This window comes from Tachypleus tridentatus, chromosome 1 (assembly GCF_004210375.1).
Source record: "Tachypleus tridentatus isolate NWPU-2018 chromosome 1, ASM421037v1, whole genome shotgun sequence".
Taxonomy (NCBI): Eukaryota; Metazoa; Arthropoda; class Merostomata; order Xiphosura; family Limulidae; genus Tachypleus; species Tachypleus tridentatus.
In genome coordinates, this window is record NC_134825.1 from 141,594,174 (window position 1) to 141,607,410 (window position 13,237).

The window sequence follows — 13,237 nt, forward strand, 5'->3', positions numbered from 1 at the left end:
TTCCAAAGTGACTGAGTTATTTTGTTCAAACTGTTTTGTTAATATAAATAGTTGTTAGTTGTTACTTTGCATTAAGCACAAAGCTACACAATGCGCTATCTGTGCTCTGCCCACCACGGGTATTGAAACCCAATTTTTAGCGTTGTAAGTCCTGAGACATACCGCTGAGCCACTGGGGGACTAATAAAAAGAGAGACAAATTTTAATATGCCTATGTACACATTTCACAAATGATTTAACTAAAAGTAATACTTTGGTGGTGATATTCGATTTGTTAATAATTCTCAATAAAATAACAGTTATGTTATCACATAGAAAACACTTAATTACAGTTTCAAATCCACCACAGTGGCGGCAACTACAAGAGGTACCAGCCCCTCCATTGCATTAAAAAGTAATTGGAGTTTCTTCAATTATTTCTCGATAATTGAAGTTACGTATTTTGGCTTATTCGGGCCTTCTTTTTAATTTGCCCCCTTCCTGCAAATGTGGGGGCGTGCTTACGCCACTGAATCATCTTCAAGTAAACCTAAGGATTTCGTTAACTTATTAGACAATAGAAACACGCACATTTTTGGGGCGATTTCATCATACGGTTTCAAAAGTAAAAATAACATTTGTAAAATAATCGTTTATTTCAGTCTTGTCGTGGAAGAACAGCAAATAATAATCGGTTATGGTTCGACATAAAATATTCATTTAATATATTGTTACAAGATAATCGCATTATGAAACTTACGCGATCGGTTTCGCTTTTGATTTTTTTTTTTCCTCTGCAACTTTTGTGGAAGACAAGCTCACCTATGCTGCACTATTTAGTTTAGCGTTGAATAACAGTTCCTGCGTTATCCGTCCGTGACGCTCACGTTTGCTGAGGCACGTCAATTTAGAAAATGTTTACGTCATTTCCGAAAATGGTTTTAACTCGTACTACTGGGTTATTGAGGGGAAGTGTAATATTAATATTCCCCAATACGTAACACACTCGTTAATGATTTTATCATAGAGTAAATGCATCCCCCCTTTATTTCTCACCACAAACTGCCATCTACAGAATGGGACAAAACTGAAAGTGGAGTTGTTCGACTTGGCAACTAGAACACAGTTCAATTTCTGGTATCCTACTTTGAAACAAACGATAATTAAATTGATTTCAATTATCTTCATAATCTTTAGTATCAACTGTCGTGTAATTTTTATCTCGTCCTATATCTTCGCTGCTTTGAAGTTACTCCTTGAATCTTACTTTTTACACTCTTTGTTTTACGACGTTAAATAAATCGTAAAAAGTATTGCATAATTACATCATTATTCCTGGAACAATTCAGAGTAATATCGTTTACCACGTGTCACGTGAACATCACGTATACAGCCCCTTCCACAACCCAGTGTAACCAAGGCCAGATTGAAGGTTGTATTGGCCTTCGGCTTTTCAACTTATAGAGGGCCCCTCAAGACAGAACCTTCAGATGCAATACATTAATAGCTTTGAGACCCCTAATTCGTGTGAGCCCCTGGGCTTCAGCCCGGTAAGCTCATGCCTTAATCCGGGGTTGAGTGGGATATGTTTTAATATATTAATTAGCTCACGTGTTATGGCCGGCATGGCCAGGTGGGTTAAGGCGTTAGACGCGTAAACCGAGGGTCGCGGGTTCGAATCCTCGTCGCACCAAACATGCTCGCCCTTTCAGCCGTGTGGGCGTTATGATGTGACGATCAATTCCACTATCCGTTGGTAAAAGAGTAGTCCAAGAGTTGGCGGTGGGTGGTGATGACTAGCTGCCTTCCCTCTAGTCTTACACTGCTAAATTAGGGACGGCTAGTCCAGATAGCCATCGCGTAGCTTTGCGCGAAATTCAAAAAACAAACCAAACAAACAGTTCACGTGTTTAATCCAAAATAGTCCATCACATCAGTATCTTTCACCACCGGTGAAGTAAAAACGTTTGTAGAAGATATCTAAAATAAGTATGTCGTCATATCTACTCGTAACTAAAGCAACGGAAAGTGTGGAGAGAGTAACAAATGATTTAATAACGCGGAAAAAAAAATTACGAAACCGTTTTTAAGTTTTAATTTCATGATACCTGATTATAACTAATCAAGCTTTACAAGAAGTGAGTGAGAATACGATATAAGGAATATGTCAAAGAATTCGACTAAATGTAAATAGTTATTTCAGCCCACAGTTGCATAACCAGAAAATATACCTCTGTTTAAGATTTCTTTACCTTTAAGATAACCACCGTGTTAATATTTATTAATGTACAGTTGTTTGTTATCAAACAAAAAGCTAAATAAAGAGATAGCTGTGCTCTGCCCACAATGGGTATCGAAACCCATATACAAGTACGGAGAGAGCTGATATAAAGCTTAGGGTTAGGTTCACCAATCAGAATAGAGGTAATATTCATAGAAATGTAGCTACCATTCCTTTTAGGGCATAAATCGGAGACATACATGAGCCAGATGTGGCCTTGAAACTAGCTTGCCCGTCTGAAAATCAGATGGCCCATGGTTCCTGCCCCATTACCGCAAAAGAAAAGCCCTCCGTACTTTAGGACCGTCGGTATGTTAGAAAGATGATGGTCAAATCTTACAATTCGATTACAGTAACATACGATTATTGACTGTCCGGTGGTAAACCAATTGAACATTAAGGATAATTAGATCACTTAGTCTCTATGTAGCTATAGGCGAATATACGAAACAGAACCTATATACATCATATAGATGTAACATAACAAGGGTTAATGTCAGTGGAAGACTGTAAACGAACGATAACAGTATCTGTTCATTTATATATTTACTTGGCAGTCATCAAAGGTGATGTATATTTAGATAACTATCTTTCAGTTATATTTTGCGAATTTCAGAAACAATCTTTACAATGTGTCAGATAACCAGATACCGTTAGGCTATTAAATCTGAATAGTAGGTGCCAGGTGACCAGATGCCGTTAGGTTATTGAATCTGAATGGTTGGTGTCAGATAACCAGATGTCGTTAGGTTATTGAATCTGAATGGTTGGTGTCAGATAACCAGATATGTTAGGTTATTGAATCTGAATGGTAGGTGTCAGATAACCAGATACGTTAGGTTATTGAATCTGAATGGTTGGTGTCAGATAACCAGATATCATTAGATTATTGAATCTGAATGGTTGGTGTCAGATAACCAGATATATTAGGTTATTAAATCTGAATAGTAGGTGCTAGGTGACCAGATGCCGTTAGGTTATTGAATCTGAATGGTTGGTGGCAGATAACCAGATGTCGTTAGGTTATTGAATCTGAATGGTTGGTGTCAGATAACCAGATGTCGTTAGGTTATTGAATCTGAATGGTTGGTGTCAGATAACTAGATATCATTAGATTATTGAATCTGAATGGTTGGTGTCAGATAACCAGATATCATTAGATCATTGAATCTAAATGGTTGGTGTCAGATAACCAGATATCATTAGATTATTGAATCTGAATGGTTGGTGTCAGATAACCAGATATGTTAGGTTATTGAATCTGAATGGTAGGTGTCAGATAACCAGATATGTTAGGTTATTGAATCTGAATGGTAGGTGTCAGATAATCAGATGTGTTAGGTTATTGAATCTGAATGGTAGGTGTCAGATAACCAGATATGTTAGGTTATTGAATCTGAATGGTAGGTGTCAGATAATCAGATATGTTAGGTTATTGAATCTGAATGGTGAGTGTCAGATAACCAGATATCATTAGATTATTGAATCTAAATGGTTGGTGCAGATAACCAGATATCATTAGATTATTGAATCTGAATGGTTGGTGTCTGATAACCAAATGTCGTTAGGTTATTGAATCTGAATGGTTGGTGTCAGATAACTAGATATCATTAGGTTATTGAATCTGAATGGTTGGTGTCAGATAACTAGATATCATTAAAGTATTGAATCTGAATGGTTGGTGTCAGATAACCAGATATCATTAGATTATTGAATCTAAATCGTTGGTCAGGTAACCAGATATCATTAGATTATTGAATCTGAATGGTTGGTGTCAGATAACCAGATATCATTAGATCATTGAATCTAAATGGTTGATGTCAGATAACCAGATATCATTAGATTATTGAATCTAAATCGTTGGTGTCAGATAACCAGATATCATTAGATTATTGAATCTGAATGGTTGGTGTCAGATAACCAGATATCATTAGATCATTGAATTTAAATGGTTGATGTCAGATAACCAGATATCATTAGATTATTGAATCTGAATGGTTGGTGTCAGATAACCAGATATGTTAGGTTATTGAATCTGAATGCTAGGTGTCAAATAACCAGGTATGTTAGGTTATTGAATCTGAATGGTAGGTGCCAAATAACCAGGTATGTTAGGTTATTGAATCTGAATGGTAGGTGCCAAATAACCAGACATCTTTAGTAACGTAGACAAATATTTGTACGCTTTGTTTTGATACGATGTTTGAGTTTCTAATTATTTAAGTGTATATAGGAATGAACAATAGATACGTCTCTATTAGAAGAATCTACAAAGATACAGTGAGCCACATATTTAGTTAGTTAGGGTAAAAATAAGTTAATCGTCTGAATTAGCGTTTGCATAAAAAACGAAATACATCAAAAATCAGACCAACTCTACCTGATGCCAAATGAACGACCTCACATTCGTGTACATTTTAACTTTTAAACTGTCGTAAGCCTTTTTGGTTCTCTGCATTGAATGTGTAAAAAAAATCGCAAGTATGTGAACTACATTATAATTTATTTTCTTAAGGCGTCTAATTTTCTATTCTTAAAATGTATACTATAAAGATATGCATGGCAAACATATTCAAGGATTAGGTATTTTCTCAAGTTTTCCATTCGACAACATTTCTTCTCTAAGCAACATCCATTTTTCCTTTCTACCTCGTGATTCCACATCACACTCAGCTAATCTATTTGTACATTTATTTTTATCTGCAACCGTTGCACTTTGAAACATCATCCACACACCTTAAGAACACATCAGTAGACAAAATTTGTTTTTGGTAAGCGGTGAAAAATTTACATCTTAGTGTCATTTTCCAATATCAAACATTTTGGAATTTCCAAATTCGGTTGGCACTACTTTCCAAAGCGTAGTTATCGTACTTGAGGTATTCGCCTATGACGCTCACGCATGCCAAATCACAGGAGTTAGGACGTCACGTTTACGTCAAATCCAGAAGACCAGGACAGCAGTTTCAAGTAGATCCGAGTCCACAGTTTCTGTTCTCAACCGAATACTACGGTCAGTTTGCTTCTGCCAGAGATACAGATCATTAACCTATTATCTAGTATTATGATCGTATTAAGAAGTTAACTTTACTTCAGATATTTTCCACATTCTCCTGAATACTTATACATAACCAGATATTTGTAGGAGTAGCATTACAGAGACTGTTTGTTACACTCCTTTGATTTTTCAGTCACAATGGACAAATTGAAAGAAATAAGGAAACAATAGCAGCAACAAAAAACATTTGCAGTTAAGCCTAACTTTAATAACAATTCTTTGATTTAGTGGTTTGTAGTAGTTCGCCAGCTTTCAGTGTTTAAACCGTACTTTTATATCTGGTCCAAGCAGCTCTCCTCATCAGTTTCCACGCTAATCACGAACTGAAGATATTTACATAAACTGATTTAAAATGTGTTTTTTTTTACCTGCTCGTAATGATCACTTAATCTCACAATTTGTTATAGACTCTACCATCACATTCAAGACAGGTGGTTAGAGTGCTCGACTCGTAATCTGAGAGTCGCAGATTTGAATCCCCGTCACATTAAACGTGCTTGTCCTTTCAGCCGTGGGGCATTATAACGCGACGGTCAATTCCACTAAAAGATGAGCCCAAGAGTTGGCTATGAGTGGTGATAACTAGCTGTCTTTCCTCTAGTCTTACTCTGCTAAATTAGGGACGGCTATTTCAAATACACAGTGAGAGGTCAACAACGGCGTGATGTATAATTATTTCTATCACATTAAGATATCTACTGTGTATATATGACCCTCGGCGGGTTCTTTCCCCTATCTCATAAAATAACTGGACACTCGGATACGTAGTATTGAGGCACACGTGTATTCAAGCACAATCAATACGAAAGGGGTTCTGTTGTTCTCATAAACGAATGTGAAATTCTTTTCTGTGTTTCTAAGGAAGAACGAACCTACAGGAGTCAAGAAACTCTGGTCACCATGGTCTATAAACCAGAAATGGTCCTAATAAATAGTTCCTTTAGAAGATTAGTAAACTAAATTTTCAGAGTTTATTCACAAGAATGGAATTAACGGGGAAACCTAGAAAGTAAAATTGAAACAATGACCTCTGGTGGGGCAGTGGTAAGTTTCATTTAGAATGGCTAACCTTGAAGAATACTTTTCTTCGTATATGTTTATATAGTACTAGCTTTTGATTTTAGTTTGTTATTATTAAGCGCAAAGTTACAAATAAGATATCTGTACTCTGCCAACCATGAGTATCGAAACCTGAATTTTAGTGTCTTAAGGTGTTTTAAAAGTGAATGATTGGTGTTTTTATTTTCTTCTGTTTTAGAGTAAAGCCACATTGATCTGTCTGCTGTTTTCACCACAAGGAATAGAGCTCTGGATTTTAGTGTTGTAAGTCCATAAACTTACCGATGTCTCTCCAGGAGACAAATAAGGTAAGAAAACAAAAACGTTTCATAATGGCTTCTTAGTTTCTCTCAGAATTCTATCACAAAGCTACACAACAGTCATTCTTTTCGAACTACTACCAGACTAAAAGGTAGTAAGTTAGTCAAAGTGCCTACCACCAACTCTTGAGCTACTCTTCCTGACTGAACAGTGGGATTTAACCGTTGTTCATACAGCATGGCGCCAAAGTGCAGAGTGCACTTCTGCAGCAAAAGATAACAAACGACAAGCTTCGGATTCATTGTCTTAGCAGGTTAACCATTAGGTCACAGATTCCAGTTAAAACATTTATCATTTTGTTTGTTTTCGTGCGAACCTACACAACAGGCTCTCTGCGTTCTCCGTGATGATGAGAAAACCCCTTTGTAGAGAAAATTATATATATAAAAACGGTTGGTATGGGTAGAGAAAGCACTATGTAGAGGAGCGGACAACATTTCGACAGGTTCACAAAGAAAACAGGGAATCGAACCTTGAATTTTAGCGTTGTAAGTTCACAAAATTAGTACTTATTCGGTGGGGACGACAATGTCTTTCTGGAAACTTCCGATGAAGTTGAAAAGAGAGAGAGAAAAGAAAAACAGCCACTTCATATTCCGGGTTCAACTGTTCTAATGTTCTGGTTATTGATGAGCACTAAGCCTCATAAGGGACAATCCGCCCACTATGGGTATCGAAACCCGAACTGTAATGTCGGAAGCCATAAGACATACCGCTAAGCCACCAGTGAAAGGACGACTCTAAAGACGATCTCGGAACATGTGTTATTAACTCTCTAATATCCTTGTTTCTACTTTTTGTTATTGAGTTTAGAGATATCATTATACACATCATGCGCTTATTTCTTATAGCTTTTAAAAACAAGCGTCCATAATGTGTATATAACATACTACATTATGTTATTTTAAATAATAAATACACCTTCCATTGGAGAAAGTGTTTATTGGATAAATTATTATTTGATTTTTGTTCTTGTTTTATATCCATTAAGTTTTCATTAATTAATCAATCTAGGGTTTTTATGGTTAATACAGCTTCATTACCTATACTTCTGACCAGGTGGTTGAGACGCTCGATTCCCAGTTTGAGGCTCGCGGGTTCGAATTCCCGTCGCACCAAACATGCTTTTTCTTTCAGCCGTGGGGTGTTATAACGTTTCAGGCAATCCTACAATTAATTGGTAAAATAATAGCCTAAGAGTTGGCTATTATTTCCCTTCCCTCTCGTCTTACACTGCTAAATTAGGAACGGCTAGCGCAAATAGCCCTCGTGTAGTTTTGCGCGAAATTCAAAACAAACCAACCAACCTTCATTATTCTATGCATTAAAAAAAATACTGACAAGTTGTATGAAAACGTTCGTATTAAATACGTTTAAGATATTCACAAAATATTAATGATTATGAATACATCATACTCCAGAAAACAGAACTTACTTTAAGATTCTATCATCACTCATAGGTGGTAAACAGACATTGATTGTAAACACTATAACCTGGAACATTATTACACTTCAGGTACTCGAGTTATCCTGACAACGCCCTCTAGTATTTTTGAAATGTATTCCCTTTGAATTCGAAGTGCACAATGTATGAAAAGACGTGCCTATATTAATTATTTCGCAGATACTTTATATTTCTAAAATGATCCCACCCCACCGAATCAACTGTAAACGTGAAGGCTAAAAATCAGAGTTCAAACCCCGACATGGGTACAACGAAATACACCATCGTGTAGCTCTACCCCTAACACTGGAGTACGAAACGTATATTGTCTTAATATAGACTCCCGAATTTATGATCAATCGTTTCATAACCGAAATTTTTGAGACCCCCGGTCACGAAAAATCGACCCTTCAAGGTGTCGCGCCAAAATTAGAAATATTATGTCCCAGAAGGCGCTGATTGGTAGAAATAAACTACTTGAATCTACCATTCAGAATCTTTTTTTTAGATCTGAAATCCATAAGTATGGTAACAGATACAGTCTCTCTTCTTTCTATGTTTATGTTCCTGTCGAGACTTATCGAGTAAGCTTATGGTTACAGATTCTCAGTCAGAAGACGAAACCTTTTCAGATTGTATTATTGAATTAGGGTTACGTAGTCTGGCATTTCCAATCTTTTTGTGAGCTCCGACTTTTTTTGTTTTTTTTAACTAAATTTGGGTTGGTTTTTCGCGACTGGTGGTTTTAAACAATGTTACGACGTTTATTTAATAGAAATTTCTAATTAAACAACGAAAACAAAGTTCGGTATTTCTATGATTAATCTAGATAACATTTCATGGTTTCGACCTAAAAACATAACAGTACACGTTATATAATATCCTCGGATCCACAAAATACATTCATCTCTTCAGGCGTCCCCAAGTGGCACAGTGGTATGTCTGCAGACTCCCACTGCTATAAACCGAGTTTCGATACCCGTGGTGAGCAGAGCACAGTGTTCATTGTGTAACTTTGCATAGCAAACAAATAAATCCTAAAAATGAATAAGCATTACAATTCACGACAAAGTAAAAAACAACAGCATAATACCACTGAAACACTATCCCACATAAATGAAACGTTTTTGCCATCTTTAAATTGTGTTTTCTCAGAGACTTGTTAGGCAAATGTTTAATACACACGAGTAAGTTATAGTTTTATGATTTATGTTCGTATTTTTCATGACTGCAATACTTGAGTGTTGACGATACAAGTCGAGCTCAATGTTTGTAGGCATTCTTCCAAACTAACTTTGGTCCTCTTAAATGAATTTATAAATCATTGTTACTCGATTACTGCTGAACTATTTTTGGATTTCAAGTTAACTTTCCTAACTCCTCCTAGATGGATAAGGCACTCGACCTTTAATCTGAGGGTTGCGGGTTCGAATCCCCGTCACACCAAAACATGCTCGCCCTTTCAGCCGTTAGGGCGTTATAATGTTACGGTATATCCCACTATTCATTGGTAAAAGAGTAGCCCAAGAGTTGGCGGTGGGTGGTGATGACTAGCTGCCTTCCCTCTAGTCTTACACAGCTAAATTAGGGACGGCTAACGCAGATAGTCTTCGTGTAGTTTTGCGCGAAATTAAAAAAACAAACAAAACAAAAACCTAACTCCTAATTTAACAATTTTGGAGCATTTGGGCGGTTTCTCCTAATTTCTTGACCATACGCAGATAGCATAAGGTCTAAATGAGGGAAAAACAAACAAACGTAGATTCACCCACTTTGATTGTAATTTTAACTAAACTCAAGATCATTGAGGAGGAAGTGCTTGTGGCGCCATCTCACCATAATGTTTTTATTATTTATTAGAAATGTTTCATTTCTGTGCATTGTTTTGAGCTTCAATACTCCATAAATTTTCTTGCTTTGTTTTAATACGTCAATAAAATACATATTATACTCACCCAAACTTATATCAAAAATATAGATTGAAGTTGGAAGTTTAAGTATAGAAATGACACGTTAATAGAACTTAAAAGATTTTACTTAAAAACTGATTTTTTTTGTAATTCAGAAACACATATTAATTACTAGTTTGTGAATCATGCAATGAAAGTAAAACAAGTATAGAAATAAAAATAAAATATAATAATATTTTAACCTGTTTTTAATTATGTGTTCAACTTAAGCCTATTTTCTATATACGGCCATTTCCTTCTTCACTTATAACGATTATTTTCAAAAACATTACAATAAAACTAAATGACATATTTAGTTACTTAATCTATATTAGTAATTGTTCAAAACGCAAAGAGCGTAACAGAACCTGCATATTGTACTACAATTAGATGTGCACGTGTGTCTTCGTGAATTCGAATATGTATCGAATATATAATTCAATTAGATAGTTTTTTTTTGCTTTTGCTACTTGAAAAGTGTAGTTTGGCGGGAATAACCAGTTATTAGTATACATTATTTACGAACTATGTCATGAGAACAAGTTCTCTTGGCCACATGGCTGGGTAGGGTTGCCAGACGCCCGGTAAACCTGAAACCGTCCCAATTTTTACACTTTTGTTTTTGTCCCAATGAGGAGGAGTCAAGTTTTAATTGTTCAAATTTTTCTATACCTAAACGTGTACAATTTCCTTTTATAAACAGCTTCTTAATATTTTTCTTAGAGAATCACCTCAAACATAGGACACACATTTCCTTAAACTAACCCGTTTTATTTTCTTGTTTTTTTAATTTCGTTAAGACCTACACAAAGATTGTCTGCGCTAGTTGTCCCTAATTTAGCAGTGAAAGACTAGACGGAAGTCTTTACCAATCTATCGCTAACTCTTGGGCAATTCTTTTACCAGTGAATAGTGGGATTAATTGGGACTACGTAACGTTCCCACGGATAAAAGGACGAGTATGTTTGGTGCGACGGGTATTCGAACCTGCAATCCTCAGATTGCGAGTCAAGTGTACTAACCTGTAATTGGGAAGACGAATGACTTGAGAATTGAAGACTTCCCGAACTGGAGAAAAGAAAATTAACTTTATTTTTGCTAGCCCTGAAACAACTGCTACACGTTTTATATTTATTATGTATCAATTGGATAACCTTTTAACAAATGTTGTTTGTTTGTGGCTTTAAAACGCGATTCAATAATCATCAGAATAACTGGAGAAGGTAAAAGGTGTGTTATTGTAAGTTAAACTGTTTAAGAGCTGTCACAGTGCCACTTTGCCCATAAAAAAAGTTCCAGTTCTTTACTCAGGAAAGTCTGGTAATCCAAAGACTTCAGCTAAACGATAACCTTTTAAAAGGATTCTTGAGAACCCTACGTGTCCGTAGTGGTCAAAGATACCCCTCGTGTAAGATGATAAACAATGCTTCGTTCATCAACCTTTAAACAGCAGCCATCATCAACTGATGCTGCTACCTACAACATTCTCGCTGTTTAAGGAGTAATCAAAGACATCATTCGCACAACGTGACTAACTAGCTATGCTATCTTGTCACGGTTTTATGCATACAAGCTTAAATTCTTCTTCTTCTTCTACAATGGGTGACTGTAATTTGTTAGCGATAAATTAGAACAGTAAACGAACAGCACACAATCCACTTGTTTAAAAAATAATATATTCAAAACAATTCAAATTTGTACAAAACTTATTTACATTGTGAATATCACAGTTGTATTTCAAATTGTAAACAATTATTTTTTCTTGTCAAAAGTCCATTGAGGCTGATTCAGTTACTTTAGAATTCAATTAACAAGACCATCTATTTTTCTCGGTGGACACAGCAAATTCACCCGATGTGGCTTCGCTATAATGAAACACACTCACAATAAAAACAAGTAAGTAATTTACTTGCGCTACCTCGTGGGTTATCACAGTTGTATCCTGAACTTAAAATAATTGTCTACTTTTTGTCAAAGTCCACACAGGCGGGTTTAATTACTTTAGAACACCCTTTAACAAGATATATTATCCTCCTTATCTCTATTCAACCGGAAACTTGGATTAAAATATCGACCGTTATGATTATTCACTTACACGCCAGCTGTTTTTTATTTTAATTTTTTCTGCTGAATTTTAATTTAATATTTGTGTTACTTTGTGCCACTTAATTTGCACTCGCAGACCACCTTCATATGTGCCTTATTCATTGAAGCCTCGAAAAAATATCGAAGATTCTCAAGTAATGTGACGTCAACAATGTTAGTAACGACAAAACAATTATATAATTACAAATACAACATAAGACTCGTGCAGTTAGAAAACGAAATTTGCTACAACTAATCATTTCAAACGAACCAATAAATAAGCATTAACTCATAGAATAAATTAAATAATAATTCCTACAATAAAGTTTCACGTATACAACATATATTCGTTATTACAGAAAATAAGACAATATCCTTTTAATGTACTTTTGTTTATGTCTTTACTGAGCTACATTATTAGGATTTTAATTGTTTGGTAAACTGTCTTCAACTATTGCTCTTTGTTGGAAGTATATTTACGTTAAAGTTCTTTTCACCTGCAGTTTTCTATATATGTTTGAAAGGTTACCTGTGCAAAGATACACTGCTCTAAAAACTAAACGACGCGTGGTTTATCCCACATAATCTCGTCCACAGCGAGAACAAACATAATCAATAAACAACGTAAGAACGTTGAAGGTTACTGTTTGCTCTTTATCTCGAAAAACTTCATTATTCTAAACACAGTTTTTACAGATAATCACACAGAAGTCTGTTGCTAGTTTCATTTCGAGTTAAAATTTTAAACAACAAAAATTACAAGTATCAAACATTATCCATTGAGTAAGCCTAACGAGATATTGCATCACAACACCTTTATAATACTGTTCCAACACAACAAATTACTTTGTATCTTTCCATAACATCGAAACAAGCTTAAACACTTGTACACTGTCGTAACTCGTTGTAGGCTTACGTTAAAAGTTACATTCAAACATCTCTAACGACATTAGGTCTGACATACAATGAGCTTATTTGTAGAAAGCAGCTCAGTAAGAGTAACAGCAAACAAAGATACAAATACTTCACCAAATCATACCAATTTAACCTTCTCTTTTGAA

The 13,237-nt window shown here is 35.5% G+C and overlaps 1 long non-coding RNA gene across 4 annotated transcripts in view; it reads right to left on the bottom strand.

The window, feature by feature from the left end:
• LOC143225764 (uncharacterized) overlaps positions 1-13,237 on the bottom strand; it is a 52,681-nt gene that overhangs the window by 9,297 nt on the left and 30,147 nt on the right. For 2 of the 4 annotated variants that reach the window (XR_013014066.1, XR_013014065.1), the window contains one exon: positions 4,539-5,285. The exons of 1 other annotated variant lie outside the window; for it this stretch is intronic. This is a non-coding gene — a long non-coding RNA (uncharacterized LOC143225764). Of the gene's footprint in view, positions 1-4,538; positions 5,286-11,754; positions 11,957-13,237 lie in introns of those variants that run through there. One more of the 4 variants, XR_013014068.1, reaches the window with a different exon arrangement.